A 17,406-nucleotide genomic window follows, 5' to 3' on the forward strand; every position below is an offset into this window, starting at 1 on the left:
GTTTAGAACCATGGAAAGCACTTTTTTATTGGTGGGTGAATTTACCCACCAATCAGCAAGAACAACACAGTGTGTTCACCAAAAATGGACCGGCATCTAAACTTACATTCTTACATTTCAAATAAAGATACCCAGAGAATGAAAATAATTTGATAAAAGGAGTAAATTAGAAAGTTGCATGCTCTATCTGAATCACGATAGAAAAAAAATTGGGTTCAGTGTCCCTTTAAGCAAATTTGTTTTAATATATCATCCTTACAAAAAATGTTGATGCATGATTATATACATTGGTTTCCATTCTTTGACCAATGAAAGCTGCTAATTGGTGCACAACATGTATGAGCTTGAAGTAGCATACATTCTTGTGCATGGTGAGTACAGTGTCAGAGCATGCCATTTACAGCTACAGGGAGACTTTTTTTTAATATATATATATATATATATATATATATATATATATATATATATATATATATATATATATATATATATATATATATATATATATATATACATATATACATACATACACACATATATATATATATATATATATATATATATATATATCCCTAGGATACTTGACATCATCATGCCCTTTTACAATGCATGTTCCCCACACAGCTTTCCCTATCATGAGAGAATAAATAAAACAGTTTCACCATGCCTGATTGACAGTACCAATGTGACATACAAAAAAAAACCTCCATCAGTTTGTATGTTTTTTTTGTTTGTTTGTTTGTTTTTTTAAAAAGCATCATACAAAAAAGCATGCTGGTATACCTCTATACTGCAATTACTATTTAAGATTGTATTCACAATAAACTAAACTGCCACAGGCAACCAGCTTCTTCAAACACAGCATTAAACCTTTTGTCAGCCAATCAGGGGAGGAATTAGATGTAAGTGAGAAATCTGTGCAACATCCCAGTATGTGAAATTGTTATATTACCAGTAGAGAAAGAGTAACAGCTTAGCTTTAAAAAAAAAAAAAAAAAAAAAATCATCTAGCTTGTTTTATATTTTATTTTTTTAATAACACATAACTAATTTCAGTGGTGCACCCATTAAGAGAGTCCATGGGAGATGACCAATGTCAACAATTTCATAACCAGTAATAAACAAAATGTTAGGATCCACAGATCCTGAACTGTTACTTCCGGCTAATCTTGTATTACTTTCCATACTCAATTTTATTGATATATTTGTTAGCATCTATCCATCTGACCATTACTATGCAATTTTATAAGGTTTGTAAAAGGTATACCAAAGAAGTAATAAAACTTCTAGCATATACAAAAATGTGACTCTACAGAACAGCAGTTTGAACTTTGACCCCATGCATTGTTACAAGTCAGTTCAAAGCTTATCAGAAAGTAGCAAACAATTTTCAAGTACTGTACTCTGAAGTTTAATATCACATGCATTGCAATTTACACTAAGTACCTTTAGTAGATCAATAGTGGTAGGGCCTTCAATTTAGGGTAAAAAAAAATTGAAATTGAAATGCACCACAGCTTTATATACAAGCATTTTTTTACAATACACATGCATTAGAAAAAAAAATATTCTATCCAAATAATCACTGTTTTAGCAATCTTATTTTTCATTGACATATGGAGCATTTGTACATGTGCTCTGAGCACCCACACAGAAAACACCATGCCAAGTCATAAACATGGTAGTGGCTTGTATCATGCCAGCTGACTTACCTTATGCCACCACTGCACACATATGGATATACAAATACTCTACCCATTTGATCCCCATAAATGTTATCTTGTATACCGCCTATGTTTATAGCGCTGCAGAATCTGTTGGCACTCTACAAAATACCCAATACAAATATGTGCACATTCAAATACAATCACAAGAAACACTAAATATTCAAAGTCTGGTGTAACTGAAAAAAATTTATAAGAAGGTCAAGCAAGCATATTACAGTTTAAAACTATGTATAAAGCTTAGGACCATTTAACATGTGTGCAGTTTAGCATAAATTTGATGTTCAAGCTTCAATGCAAGCAAAATACTTTATTGTGGTTTAATTGTAGAGATACTTCCATATTTAGATTGTTATCTATTGAATGGTTACGTTATGAATTATAGAAATTATCAGCAGGTAAAGATACAATCATCAACTGGAAAGGCAACATGTAATATAGTGTAAGCAGTGTCTGATCAGGAAGGACTGTAATATGAGAATTAAATAAATATAATTGCCAACACATGCCAATCTAAAAGAAGGTTTTACCCACACTAAAACTACAGTTTAACTGGACTCTAACAAATCACATGCAATGCACTTTATTGCTCAATCCACACCCATTTCACCCATTTAATGTTGGCCGATCAAATAAAACTATAATGATGTGAGTTTCAGAAAATTACATAAACCGGCAAACAAAAAAAATGTACCGTTATACAGTGACATAAATATATACAAAACCTATACAACATAACGAAAACATACCTGACACTTTTATCTTCCTAATTAAGAAGCAGGTTGTACCAAAATACGAGATCAAGAGGGATACAACTTTTCAAAAATGAGTAAATATTAATACTGTGACAATAAAATGGACACCAGCCCAGAAAACATAGGCTAACCGGTAAAATCACTAATAAGCTAAATAAATAAGAGAAGCATCTGTTTAAACTGGAATTCTATTGCACGTTCCCTTCAGCTTGGGCTTGCAGGAGTGTAACGCCTTGTGCTGGGTAGGTTTCACTGATTCGTAACCGGGTTTCTCTAAAAACTAAAACTCCTATGAATCAGGCCCGGTCTACCCCTACCCCGGCTTCCCCTGCTCCAGTTCTGCGACTCCTCCCCTGTCCACGTACAGCCTCAACGTGGCAAATCAAGCTCCGCCCACAGAGTCCAACCATATTAGGAAACGGGAACAGAGACGTGAACAGCTCTGACGTCACTAAAATGCGCCACGTTACTCCATAAAACTTTATTAATAACTTTATTGTAAATGTATTTATTCTAGGGTTGTTGGTTGTTGCTCTTTCAAACGTCATATTCTTTTAAACAGTGTTACACTGATAAAAAAAATTAAACACCAAAATTTAAACATAACTTTCATAAACTGGATTCAGTTTCAATGCTAAAAAGTATATGTCAATATTATTTTCTAATTAATAACACCACAGTTATGAAAATACTTCACCAGATATTAAAATTATCTTAAATATTTCTAAAAGTTGGCAGAATTGTAATATTATTTATGTCTTCTAGTTGTAAGCAATTATTATCACTAGAACACATACCTCCCAACTGTCCCGATTTTCGCAGGACAGTCCCGATTTTAGAGGTCTGTTCCGCTGTCCCGGGTTGCTAGCCATCTATCCCGCATTGCCCCATGCTTTTTTTTTTTTTTTTTTTTTTAATTCTATTGGGCCCATACTTAGAAGCAGCTGGCTTTTCATATATCTGTTAGATTCCGTGTGGAAAATTAATGGTGTGTGGGTTAAGTAGGAGTAAGAAGGCTGTATACCCTCTGACCTCAGGTAATGGTGACCTCTAACCCCTGGTAGTGATGACGTCTAACCCCTGGTGATAATACTAGTATGCCTTTAGTTTTATATGATGAGCAGTGCAACACCAGGGTAACAAACAGTGGCAGCCTCAGACTGCCAGATAATGTGCTTGCCAACCCCAGGACCTCATCCAATGAGTTACAGATACCCATATATGATGTAGTGTGTGTCTATCTGTATCTTTAAGTGTGTATGTGTGTGTATATGTATAAGTGTAGGCTATGTAGTGTGTGTGTCTGCATGTATAAATGTAAGCTATGAAGTGTTAGGCTTACCAGAAGTCCCACTTTTACTGGGATTGTCCCTGTTTGGAGGCGCTGTCCCAGTGTCCCACCCAGTTGTTCATTTTGTCCCAGTAGGGTTTCCACCTCTGGGTTTCAACTCATGTATCTGGGTTTAAGACTGCCTGAAACCCGGATACATTATTCAAAATGACTGCACTATGACTCTCCAGCATAGTTGGATGCTGGTACATTGTTACATACAGCCCTGCTTATCTTATAGTCTGTGTCCTTCAAAGTTTACATTTAGTAATACAGGCTGAGTGAGCAGCATAGGGTTTTTTAATTTTGTAGGGCTACTTGGTTTATTTTTCTAAGAATTTAACACCCCCCGTCGACCCCTGGTGACATCACCAGTGATACAGGTTTAGGGGAATCATATGAGTATGAACAGAAAGTGCATACAGGCTGGATTGGCGTGGATCTTACTTTAGTTCATGCAGAATAGCATTTTGGCTGTAATCTTCCTGCATTATGGTATAGAGTAGCCTCTTAAACAGCTTTAGCAGGTATGTGTTTCCTTATTACTTATTCCATTCAATGTTGTATTTATGCCTTATCAGTATCTGGTTCTCTTCCTTAATTAGACACATAAAACACATATTACACTGCAGATATTAAATTGTGTGATGTATACGCTTTTCACTATTTTATGAAATTGATAATTATGCTTGATGTTTGGCAGTATTTAGAATCTGAGATTTAGATGAATGATTTATTTGCTCATGTTGTGTATGGGTTGCCATGACAACGTAATGGTGCCTTTTTCACTAGGGGGTGGTGTTATGGTCTATTTAAACTGTGTGATTCACTTGTTTGACTGAGGAAGGGTAGAGTATCCACAAAACATTACGCATATAAAAGCTACTACTTTAAAAGGACTGGTAATAGTCACGCCCCTTTGACCACACCCTGGCCACACCCCCACAGGCACCACACCAGGTGGTCCCAGTTTCACCTCTAAAAATTATGGTAAACCTAAAGTGTGTATATCTGCATGTATAAGTGTATGTTGTGTTTTGTGTGTGTGTATCTGTATGTATAAGTGTGTGTGTGTATCTGCATGTATAAGTGTAAGCTGTGTAGTGTGTGTGTATCTGTATGTATAAGTGTAGGCTATGTAGTGTGTGTAAAGTTCAAAAAAGATAATATATATCTATTAATGATAACGAGTGGCAATGAATAGTTAGTTGTACCGTACACCCAGCAATATGTATAATTGATACCATTTAATACAAGTGTGAATGAGCGAATATCCTAACGGCCGAATGAGACGGTATTATTAAGAACAATACGCAACCTGCTCTAAACTCTGTTTATGCTTGTATATTTAATACAGTATAGCGCATTGAACATTTGTGTTTCATGTAGTTACTTATGATGCACCAGGCGTCACTGTTTATTGCAAAGTGAACAAGCAAGTGGTTTAAAAGCTAAGAAAGACGGGGTCATTAATACAACCCGCTTTAACTATCATACACTGTGATTATGTTCCGGTATTCACAAACTTTGCAATAAAATAACCAATGTATTATCCAAGGTCGTGTACCGATGGTAATATAAGGCAGAAATTGATATAATACCATATAAACTACTGTAGCTCAATATTGTGACTATGTTCCGGTCTTTATCAATTTAACAATGAAATGACTGATGTAATGTATCAATATTACTAATTTAGTCTATAACACATGGGGGTACGTGATACTACACAACTATTTTAGCCTCTTTAAGTTATAACTAAACCTTATATGTTAAAGTGTCAGTAAACCTTAAAAATAATGTTATATAATTCTGTCAGACAGAGCAGGAGCGAGCTGCACTTAGTATAATAGAGCGGTCGGGCCGGGCTGTGACTATACAGCTGACCCGATGCGCTGTGTAAAACAAACAGACCCGCTCAGAAGATCACAGAGAGCGGGTCTGTAAAACAGCCGTTTCTTTTAAAAATTATAAGGGAATATTAGGTTTTACAATGTTTGCGCTAATATAATGTTATATAATTCTGCACTATGTGCAGAATTATATAACATTATTTTTAAGGTTTACTGTCCCTTTAACATTATTCAACTGTTAATAGAGGGGTGGGCCTTTTGTACATTGACTCACAACCTCAGACTGTAGCTTCGGTTTAACTACAGACAGCTTTGACATACTGATTAAAGGGACACTGTACCCAAATTTTTCCTTTCATGATTCAGATAGAGCATGCAATTTTAAGCAACTTTCTAATTTACTCCTATTATCAATTTTTCTTCATTCTCTTGGTATCTTTATTTGAAAATCAAGAATTTAAGTTTAGATGCCGGCCCATTTTTGGTGAACAACCTGGGTTGTCCTTGCTGATTGGACAGCACCAATAAACAACTGCTGTCCATGGTTCTGAACCACAAATTGGCTGGCTCCTTAGCTTAGATGCCTTCTTTTTCAAATAAAGAAAGCAAGAGAACAAAGAAAAATTGATAATAGGAGTAAATTAGAAAGTTGCTTAAAATTGCTTGCTCTATATGAATCACAAAAGAAAAAAATTGGGTTCAGTGTCCCTTTAAGTATCAGGTCCTGTATCTTTTTGACAACAACATCGCAATGTTATCATAACACTTTAGCAACTTGTCAACTACCTAACAGTGGCTTTCTTGTTTGTTCGGCTTATAAGAACACATTATAATCCACTCAGATATTTGGCGTATTTTTCTTAATTAGCATGGTGGATTAAATAATAAAGGCCCTATGCGCATCTAATGTAAAGCGATATGTGCTCAAATGAGATACCATACCATTGAGTTACAAATAATATTTGCTCGTGTACCTCGAGTAAACGACCATACCTAATCCATAGATATTATTGTTCTTACGAGCAGCTGCATGATTATACTGTTTACAACCATGACTTACAAGCCAGTTAACGGAGCAATATTATTGTGTTACCACATATAAGCAGTTATTATAACCATCTACTATACACACCATCAGCTTGATACAAAGTCTATCGACTTGTCACTGAATACTACTATTTAAGCTCTAGGTGATAGCATAATATGTATCGTGGATAGTTACCCTCTCAACACCAGTATCAGTTGAAACCCCCATTGTCTGGTGGTGTTACATTCTACGACATTAACTTCCTATATTACAGTTTATAGTACCTGGGTAGTATTGATGAACTATAATTAGGAGCATTACCCGGTTCTAATACTATTTAATAATTAGGATCTTATATATTTGTTGGTATGAACAACCCATTCAAGTGATGACAACACTGGTACTACAGCTGCTATAAATACTTAGAGCAATTATAATATTATTCAGTGTAAACCACATTCACACACTTATTGGTATCAACAGTATCACTCATTTCTTGATACTTTTCTATAATCCATCTATTTGACATTTACAGTATCGACATGTATTGATCTTCGGTGTACTTGTATTATATAATAGATAATATCCTACACATGAATATACCTGCTACAGTCCGTTCCTAAGAGTGTTTTTAATTTATCATCCTATTTTATTTTGACCCCAATAAAAGTTATATTTTAAATTTAGTTAATTTCATTTTGTCTCTCCTTCATCTATTCCTTAGAGAATAGTTAGTGATAATTATCCAGATTATATTATAATTTGACCTGGGAGTGCTACAAGTGTATTCTTTCTCTTCTTTCTTGTATTAAAGTGACATATACACAGTACCCATACCTAGCCGTATTTGTTGGCTAAATATAGGATACAAAGGTCTATTGTACTCAAGTAGTGCCATTGGTATTCTCCCAATACTATATGTAGTGTGTGTGTCTGCATGTATGAATGTAAGCTATGAAATGTGCGTATCCGCATGTATAAGTGTATACTATTTAGTGTGTGTATGTGCATCTGCATGTATAAGTGTAAGCTATGTAGTGTGTGTGTATCTGCATGTATAAGTGTATGCTATGTAGTGTATGTGTGCGTATCTGCATGTATAAGTGTATGCTATGTAGTGTGTGTGTGTGTGTATCTGTATGTATAAGTGTATTCTATGTAGTGTGTGTGTATCTGCCTGTATAAATGTATGATATGTAGTGTGTGTCTGCATATGTAAGTGTATGCAATGTAGTGTGTGTGTATCTGTATGCATAAGTGTATGTTATGTAGTGTGTGTGTGTGTATCTGCATTTATAAGTGTAAGCTATGTAGTGTGTGTGTATCTGTATGTATAAGTGTGTATATGCATGTATAAGTGTGTATCTGCATGTATAAGTGTATGCTATGTAGTGTGTGTGCGTATCTGCATGTATAAGTGTATGCTGTGTAGTGTGTGTGTGTATCTGTATGTATAAGTGTGTGTGTATCTGCATGTATAATTGTATGCTGTGTAGTGTGTGTATCTGTATGTATAAGTGTGTGTATCTGCATGTATAGGTGTATGCTGTGTAGTGTGTATCTGTATGTATAAGTGTAAGCTATGTAGTGTGTGTGTATCTGCATATGTAAGTGCATGCTATATAGTGTGTGTGTGTGTGTGTGTGTGTATCTGCATGTATAAGTGTATGCTGTGTAGTGTGTGTGTGTGTGTGTATCTGTATGTATAAGTGTGTGTGTGTGTGTGTGTCTGCATGTATAAGTGTATGCTATGTAGTGTGTGTGTATCTACATGTATAAGTGTATGCTATGTAGTGTGTGTATCTGTATGTATAAGTGTAAGCTATGTAGTGTGTGTGTGTATCTGCCTGTATAAATGTATGATATGTGTGTGTGTGTGCATATCTGCATGTATAAGTGAATGCTCTGTAGTGTGTGTGTGTATCTGTATGTATAAGTGTGTATCTGCATGTATAAGTGTGTATCTGCATGTATAAGTGTATGCTATGTAGTGTGTGTATCTGTATGTATAAGTGTATGCTATGTAGTGTGTGTGTATGTGCATGTATAAGTGTATGCTATGTAGTGTGTGTGTACCTGCATGTATAAGTGTATGCTATGTAGTGTGTGTATCTGTATGTATAAGTTTATGCTATGTAGTGTGTGTATCTGTATGTATAAGTGTAAGTGTAAGCTATGTAGTGTGTGTGTATTTAGCACTGTCTCTGCAAAGGTTAATTAAATACAGAACTCACACAGCTATACCAGTGGTTTGAGCTTGTGTTTGATTTGCTGCCTAAGAGTATTAAAATATATGACTTTATTTAGAATTTTATTTATATTACTTTGGTCTTATGATTTTTTTTTAGCCCGCCCCTGCTCCTGCCCACCACATTTCAAATTTTTGCCGCAGGGGGGGGTGTCCCTCTTTTGAATTTTGAAATGTTGGGAGTTATGATAACATAATATATAGGGGTATAGTGTAATCTTTTAGACAAGCTTTTTAAGTGATTGTCTATTTAAACAAAATACAGTTTAATGATAAATTTGGTAGAAATTTGTTTGGATAGTTTATATGCTTTTCTGAAAGATTAGAAAATTAAAAAGCCTAAATATTAAACACAAAATAGTCTGGATAGTCTGGAAGGAAAGATGGTTTTTCAGTTTGTGGATAATTCATTTGTTAGGGATGGATAGCTAAATATTGAGACCTTATAAAAGATAGAGTATTCCCTAAATTGTTCAATTTTTTTTAACATCTTCAAGTAACTAGTCTCCTACAGGAGTGGGTTTTCTAAAAACTCTTTAGAGACATTGTACACTATGGGAATAGAGGTGAAAATCAGCAGGACCTTTAGTTAAACCTTGGAATTAGGGTTGCCACCTTCAATACAGAAAAATATGGGACGCCTGCCGCAGTGGGGGCCACACCCCTCAGGGCCACGATGATGACCACAGGCCTGATGACGTGCCAGTGGTGGTAAATCACAACTTAAAACATGTTTTCATAAAAATATTAAGATTGATACATGGACATGATAAAAGATATCTGCTATTGAAATCAGTGTGAACAGATGCACTCAGTCTCTATCACAACTCAAGTGGTCATCTTGTCATAGCTGAATTTTTTAAGAGCTTTAGACAAATTAGGTTGTCCTCTTTAAAATAGTCTAGCGTGCTGCAAATCAGTGCTACTGTCCCTTTAAGAGATGTCAAATACCCATTATGGTAAAACATAAAGGTGCTCAGATCATTGCTGCCACATACCTTACAGTATTTACACATGGCTGGAATAATTGTAGTAATTTCAGAGAAGGACTAATTATTTATAACTAACCAGCTCTAGCAGTCTGATAAGCATGGCTACACAGTCAAATAGGCATTTTGCCTCATATATATATATATATATATATATATATATATATATATATATATATATATATATATATATATATATATATATATAAAATAACTCATTGTGTAGTTCATTAACAAATCTAGACAGGCCCAGAGGCTTGTTTTCCCCCAGAAAACCTCTGCATTACATTGTTTCCAATGCAGCAAAGGATTCTGGATACGATATGCAAATGAAGTACACAATGACACACCTTTTAACTTCAGTCTGCTTTTCAGCAGGTTCCCTTTACGCCAAAGTATCGCTGTTCACACAGCTTATAAACTTAGCTAGGGTTAGTGCAGTGATTCATAACCATCCCAGGACAGACTGTTTCGTGGTTTTTGCCACTCATCAGCTGGGAGAAGATTAGAATCACTGCTGAGTGAAGTTGATTCCAGGCAGAATACAACAACATTTTAAATTAGGGGGAGATAAAAGGCGAGTTTAAAATCCTCCACTACGCACAAAATATAGAAAAAATAACTCATTGTGTAGTTCATTAACAAATCTAGACAGGCCCAGAGGCTTGTTTTCCCCCAGAAAAAAATAAATAAATATATATATATATATATATATATATATACACACACACACACAGTATACATACATAAATACACATACATTCACACACAGACACAAATATAGAAACACAAACAAAGGCATATACATATAGACAAGCACACACACACTACACATATACATACACATACATACATATTACAAACACACATACATATATTTGCACATTTTACTATATATTGCATTTTATGCTGCATAGGCATAAAACACAATAAAAACACATGTTGACACGATTTGCACTAAAGTTTAGGTATGTATGTAGTTTATTAATCCTGCCTCTGCTCTGGAATGTATTCTTAACTAAAGGCACAGAGGCTGTAAATAACAGTGATAGGACCACATGTCTTTACACTGCCCTGCTAAATAAAGCATGACCAAACTGATAAGACTGTTAATGACCTGACTAAAATGATGAAATCAACTACACATTGTTTTAAATTATGCAAAGCATAACAGTACTCACTGGGGACACACTGCATGGGTGGACCGTTCGGCACATGAATCAGTGATCACAGATGAAGAGATCAGTCAACAAGCCACTCTCTCTCCCAGTGACCAGAGTGTCACTCTGTTTTAAAATGGCTGGAGGACCAAATAATATTAGAGCATCGGACCAGTGTGGGGAAAGTTAATTGGAGGAGGCAACTGCTACGAACATGATATCAGTTTAGCAAGAACTGAGCTGTGTGTCTTATATGCCACTGTTAACTACCCATTATACAGCTGGTCCTGCAACTCCCCCCACACCATCTTGTAAGTACTAGAGGGTCCCTAAGAAGACAGATGGTGACACAAAACTGTTCTGTTGTTGTTCAGATACAAACACACACAAATTAAACAGGGTGCTTTGATCCTGTGCAGCATGGAGTCCTTCACTGAAGTATTCATTTCTGCATGTGCACTTGGCGCTGCACAGAATTAAAGCACATCCTTTAATTACCAGGTCCTTGCAATATCTGTATTTGCATTGGGACATAGTAATATGAATTTATGGCATGTTTTAATGTGTCATTGGCAACTTACCTCTTTGTATGAACTGAAGGCTTTTGTCCACCTGACACAAGTCGCTCGCACACTATGATGTTTCTCTTCTTGGCAGACAAGTCACTCACACAGACTGGAGACGAGATCACTGTCTGCAGTATGCTTTTCACACATGTCACACGTGGCCACCATGCTCCAGCTTCCCACTGCATGTGCTGAAGAGGGCTAAAGGTCTGTCAGCCCCGCCTTCCCCACTACAAGTCATGAAGAGAAGCATTTTCAATGCAGTGGGATTGGCTGGCTGGCTCAGGGCTCAGTTGATCAATACTCTGGCAGCAGTGCAGCACAATGAGGCTTTACACAATGTCATGTGGCATCTGTAACGGTCCGCCAGCGAGTATTACCCAATCAGGACAGAATAGGACGAGTCTTCACAGAATGCGGGTGGGATGATTTAAATGGGATGCTACATTGAAGACAACTTGGAAAATAAGGGACAAACCCTGTCTCGTATTGATTAAAAACGGGATGCGCTATTTTATTCTCAAATATGGGACGATTGCGTATTTTAAGGAACGGGTGGAATCCCTATTTTACAAGATGATTTTTATTAGAATCCGTGACATGTTATAGCTTGGGAACAATACCTAGGTATTCTACCCAGACAAAATGACTGTGTTATAAAATATTTGTTATTAGCCTGTTTGGGCCTACTTTTGCTAATGTTTTATAAGACTCCACTTCCTAAGATGCTTGTCACATAGATTTTAGCTTAGTCTAGGAGGAACTAGGAGGAACTCACATGACCTGAAATATATCAAAGAAAATAGTTTAGCTAACAAAATGAATCTGCCTTTGTTTTTTGCTTTGTCCTTTATTTTTTTGCTATCTGTTAGTTCTCCCAGCCTTTGCTAGTGATGTAGTGTGGTGTGAGCAGCAATGACCAATTACATATATGTCTCTTCTCTTAAGAGAAGTCCTGCAAGTCTGAAATATTTTGGTCTGGTCTGCATTATTTTTCTTCACCTGGTAAGAACCTATTTTGGGCTAAATTTCTACATCAGTTACCTGGTGAGCTTCAGCCAGGAGCCAGGTCTCTCCTTTTGCAGCTGTCTTCTGAGAAATCCACACCATGCATACCACAAAAAAAGCTTTGTAACCTGTAGTGTCTTGATTCCTGACTTTGCACAAGTCGACCTAGAATTCATGCTGTTTTGAAGGCAAAGGGTAGTCACAACAAATATTGATTTGATTTAGATTTATCTTCTCTTCCCTCACTTTGCATTTTGTTAATTGATAAAAAATAAACTAACAATCATCTGTTCCTTAGCCGGTCATAAAATTAGGTAAATAAAACCTCAGGTGAACAATAACACATGACATATTACACTTATTACTTATTTAACAAAAATATAACCAAAATGGAGAAACCATGTGTGAAAACTAAGTACACCCTTACTGCTTCCATAGGAATTAAGAGGCTAAGTAGCAGGTGCTGATAATCAAATGCCCTTGATTAATTGATCATCAGCAAGTGTGACCACCTCTGTAAAAACAGAAGTTTTTACCAGTTTCCTGGTCTGGAGAATTCAATGCCAAGGAGGAAAGACATCAGCAATGATCTTAGAGAAGCTGCCCAACAATCTGGGAAGGGTTATAAGGCCATTTCCAAACAATTTAAAGTCCATCATTCTACAGTGAGATTATTCACAAGTGGAAAACATTCAAGACAGTTGCCAGTCTTCCCAGGAGTGGACATCCCAGCAAATTCACCCCAAGGTCAGATTGTGCAATGCTCAGAGAAATTGCAAAACATTTAAGAGTTACGTCTCAGACTCTACAGGCCTCAGTTAGCATGTTAAATGTTAAAGTTCATGACAGTTCAATTAGAAAAAGACTGAACAAGTATGGTTTGTATGGAAGGGTTGCCAGGATAAAGCCTCTTCTCTCTAAAAAGAACATGGCAGCACGGCTTAGGTTTGCAAAATTGCATCTGAAGAAACCAAAAGACTTCTGAAACAATGTCATTTGGACAGTCGAGACCAAAGTGGAGTTCTTTGGTCATAATGCACAGCTCCATGTTTAGCGAAAACTAAACACAGCATATCAGCACAAATACCTCATACCAACTGTCAATCACGGTGGTGAAGGGGTGATGATTTGTTTTGCAGCCACAGGACCTGGGCACCTTGTAGTCAACCATGAACTCCTCTGTATCCCAAAGTTTTCTAAAGTCAAATGTGAGGCCATCTGTCCGACAGCTAAAGTTTGGCCGAAATTGGGTCATGCTGCAGGACAATTATCTCAAGCACACCAGCAAGTCTACAACAGAATGGCTGAAAAAAAAAGAATCAAGGTGTTGCAATAGCTCAGTCAAAGTCCAGACCTTAACCCAATTGAAATGCTGTGGCGAGACCTTAAGAGAGCTGTGCATAAATAAATGCCTGCAAACATCAATGAACTGTAAAGAAGAGTGGGCCAAAATTCCTCCACAACGAAGAGGCTCCATCATCTTCTATAATAATCCGGAGCGAAGGTGGAGCGGAGATGCAGAGCTGTGGATCCTCAGCGGCGGTCCTCACCGGCAGCGCGTTACAGAGGTGCCTTCTCTGACGCGTGGATCCTTAGCGGCAGTTCTCAAGGGCGGAGGTCCTCGGCGGCATGGAGGCTCCTCTTCATCCGATGTCCGTCATACACTAAAGATTGAATGCAAGGTACCGCAATCATTTTGGGGTACCTTGCATTCCTATTGGCTGAAATTTTAAAATCAGCCAATAGGATTAGAGCTACTGAAATCCTATTGGCTGTTCAAATCAGCCAATAAGATTTCAGTAGCTTTCATCCTATTGGTTGATTTAAAAATTTCAGCCAATAGGAATGCAAGGTACTCCAATAAATATGGGGTACCTTGCATTCAATCTTCAGTGTGCGACGGACGATCGCATGAAGAGGACCCTCCACGCCGCTGAGGACCACTGCCGCCGAGGATCCACGCATCAGGGAAGACAGCTCCGCACCTCCGCTCCGCGCCGCCTTCGCTCCGGATGAAGACAGAAAATGATGGAGCCGCCTGGAAGAAGACCTCCACCAGACTTCAGGAACGGTGAGTACCTATTTGGGGCTTAGTGTTAGGATTTTTTATTTTTTTATTTTTAAGATTAGGGATTTAATGGGCTGGAAAAGAGCTGATTGCCCTTTTAAGGGCAGTAAAAGAGCTGAATGCCCTTTTAAGGACAATGACCATACAAATGCCCCTTTTGGGGCAATGGGTACTTTAGGATTTTTTGGGGTTAGTTTTTTTATTTTGGGGGGTTTGGTGGATGGGGGGTTTTACTGTTAGGGGGATTTAGTAATTTTTAAATGTAAAAGAGCTATTTAACTCAGGACAATGCCCTACAAAAGGACCTTTTAAGGGCTATTAGTAGTTTAGTTTAGGGGGTGTTTTTATTTTGGGAGGCTTTTTTATTTTCATAGGGATTAGGTTTAATTTTTTTTATTTTTGATATTTTTATTTTATTTTTGTAATTTTAGAGTTTTTCATTTTTATAATTTTAGATTATTTTTTTGTAATTTAATGTTAGTTTTTTATTTAAGTGTAACTTAGTATTGGGGTTAATTTAGGGGGTGTTAGGTTAGGGGGCTTGCTTAATAATTAAATTAGTTATTTGCATTGTGGGGGGTGGCAGTCTAGGAGTTAATAGGTTAATTAGGTTTATTGCGATGTGGGGGTTTGGCAGTTTAGAGGTTAATAGGTTAATTAGGTTTATTGTGATGTTGGGGGTTTAGGGGTTATTATTATTATTATCATTTATTTGTATAGCGCCGCCAAATTCCATAGCGCTGGGTACAATGATAGGGGTATACAATGACAAAGATTTGTGATAAAATACAAAACATAACAAAACGAAACAAATCTAGCACAGGAGGAAGGGGGCCCTGCTCCGGAGAGCTCACAGTCTATAGGTTTAGGGTGCAGAGACATAAGGTTGGGGTAGCTTGTTACATCAGTTGTATTTGCAGCAGTGAGTAAGGCAGTTCATGTACATGTATTAGTTTGGTTCGGATGTGGGATGGAGGAGAGATGGTAAGCCTCTCTGAATAGTTGGGTTTTCAAGGATCGTCTGAAGCTATACAAGGTTGGAGACAGTCTAATGGAGCGGGGTAGAGAGTTCCAGAGGACAGGAGCAGCACATGCGAAGTCTTGGAGGCGGGAGTGGGACGTAGAGATAACAGCAGTGTAGAGACGTAGGTCAGTGGTTGATTGAAGAGGATGGGATGGGGAATATTTCACGATGAGAGAGGAAATATAGTTGGGAGTTAGACTGTTGAGTGCTTTGTAGGTTAGGGCTAATACTTTAAATTGTATTCTGGAGTGTATGGGGAGCCAGTGTAGAGACTAGCAGAGTGGAGCAGATGATGTAGATCGTCGACTTAGGTGGATGAGTCTAGCAGAATCATTCATAATTGATTGGAGGGAGGAGAGGCAGTGTTTTGGAAGGCCATTTAGGAGTAGATTGCAATAATCAATGCGGGACAGGATGAGGGAATGAATAGGTATTTTTGTAGTTTTTTGAGTAAGGAAGGGACAAATTCTGGAAATGTTGTGTAGGTGTGAACGGCAGGATTTGGTAAGCGTTTGTATATGTGGGTTGAATGTGAGTTATGAGTCTAGTGTGACCCCAAGGCAGCGGACCTGGGGTGAGGTGTTGAGAATAGAGTCTCCAACTATCAGAGAAATGTCAGGTGTCGGATGTCTCGAAGAGGGGGGGATAAGAAGCAGCTCAGTTTTGGACAGATTGAGTTGGAGGTAGTGTGAAGACATCCAAGAGAAAATTGCAGAGAGGCAGTCAGAAATCTGGTTGAGTAAAGAGGGAGAGATATCAGGAGAGGAAAGATAGATTTGAGTATCATCAGCATATAGGTGGTACTGGAATCCAAAGGAGGCTATAAGTTTTCCAAGGCAGGATGTATAAAGAGAGAAAAGCAAGGGGCCCAAGACAGAGCCTTGCGGTACTCCAACTAAGAGAGGCATAGGATCACAAGATATGTTGTTAAAGGAAACTGAAAACGAGCGGTTTGAAAGATATGATGCAAACCAGGAGAGGGCTGTGTCTCGGATGCCAAATGAATGTAGTATTTTTAGGAGGAGAGGATGGTCAACTGTGTCAAAAGCTGCGGACAGGTCAAGAAGAATTAGTAAGGAGTAATGGCCTTTTTGCTTTAGCTGATAACAGGTCATTTGTTACTTTAGCAAGAGCGGTTTCTGTTGAGTGTTTACGGCGGAAACCAGACTGTAGTGGATCAAGTAAGGAGTTAGTTGTGAGAAATTGAGTTAGCCGATTATAGACTAGTCGTTCCAATAATTTTTAAGCAAAGGGAAGTAAGGAGACCGGTCGATAGTAGAAGGTGTGGAGGGGTCAAGCGAGGGCTTTTTTAGGATTGGTATGATTGACGCATGCTTGAATGTGTCAGGAAATGTGCCGGCAGTGAGAGATTGGTTAAAGAGATGAGTTAGGGTAGGGGTTAGTGAAGCAGAGAGAGAGGGAATAAGTCGTGAAGGAATAGGGTCAAGTGGGCAGGTTGTGAGATGAGCCAAGGATAGGAGTGCAGAGACTTCTTCCTCTGTTACAGGAGGGAAGTAGCATAGATTTTTGTTAATAGAAGGGGTGGGTAGGATCGCTGGGTTTGTGGGTTGCGAGGTGCAGATCTCTTTTCTAATGGTGTCAATTTTATTTTTGAAGTGATCAGCAATAATTTGAGCAGTGAGGTTGGTAGTGG

At 37.6% G+C, this 17,406-nt stretch overlaps 1 protein-coding gene across 10 annotated transcripts in view; it reads right to left on the bottom strand.

The window, feature by feature from the left end:
- The window catches only part of SEC31A (SEC31 homolog A, COPII coat complex component), a 211,049-nt gene extending 199,268 nt beyond the window's left edge, over positions 1–11,781 (bottom strand). For 3 of the 10 annotated variants that reach the window (XM_053703361.1, XM_053703367.1, XM_053703358.1), the window contains exon 1: positions 11,668–11,781. The gene's annotated coding sequence lies outside the window, so the exon portion shown is untranslated. Of the gene's footprint in view, positions 1–2,473; positions 2,835–11,667 lie in introns of those variants that run through there. The other 7 variants (XM_053703360.1, XM_053703359.1, XM_053703364.1 and 4 more) reach the window with 4 other exon arrangements.
- Positions 11,782–17,406: the final 5,625 nt, after the last annotated feature.

Source organism: Bombina bombina, chromosome 2, assembly GCF_027579735.1.
Source record: "Bombina bombina isolate aBomBom1 chromosome 2, aBomBom1.pri, whole genome shotgun sequence".
NCBI lineage: Eukaryota > Metazoa > Chordata > Amphibia > Anura > Bombinatoridae > Bombina > Bombina bombina.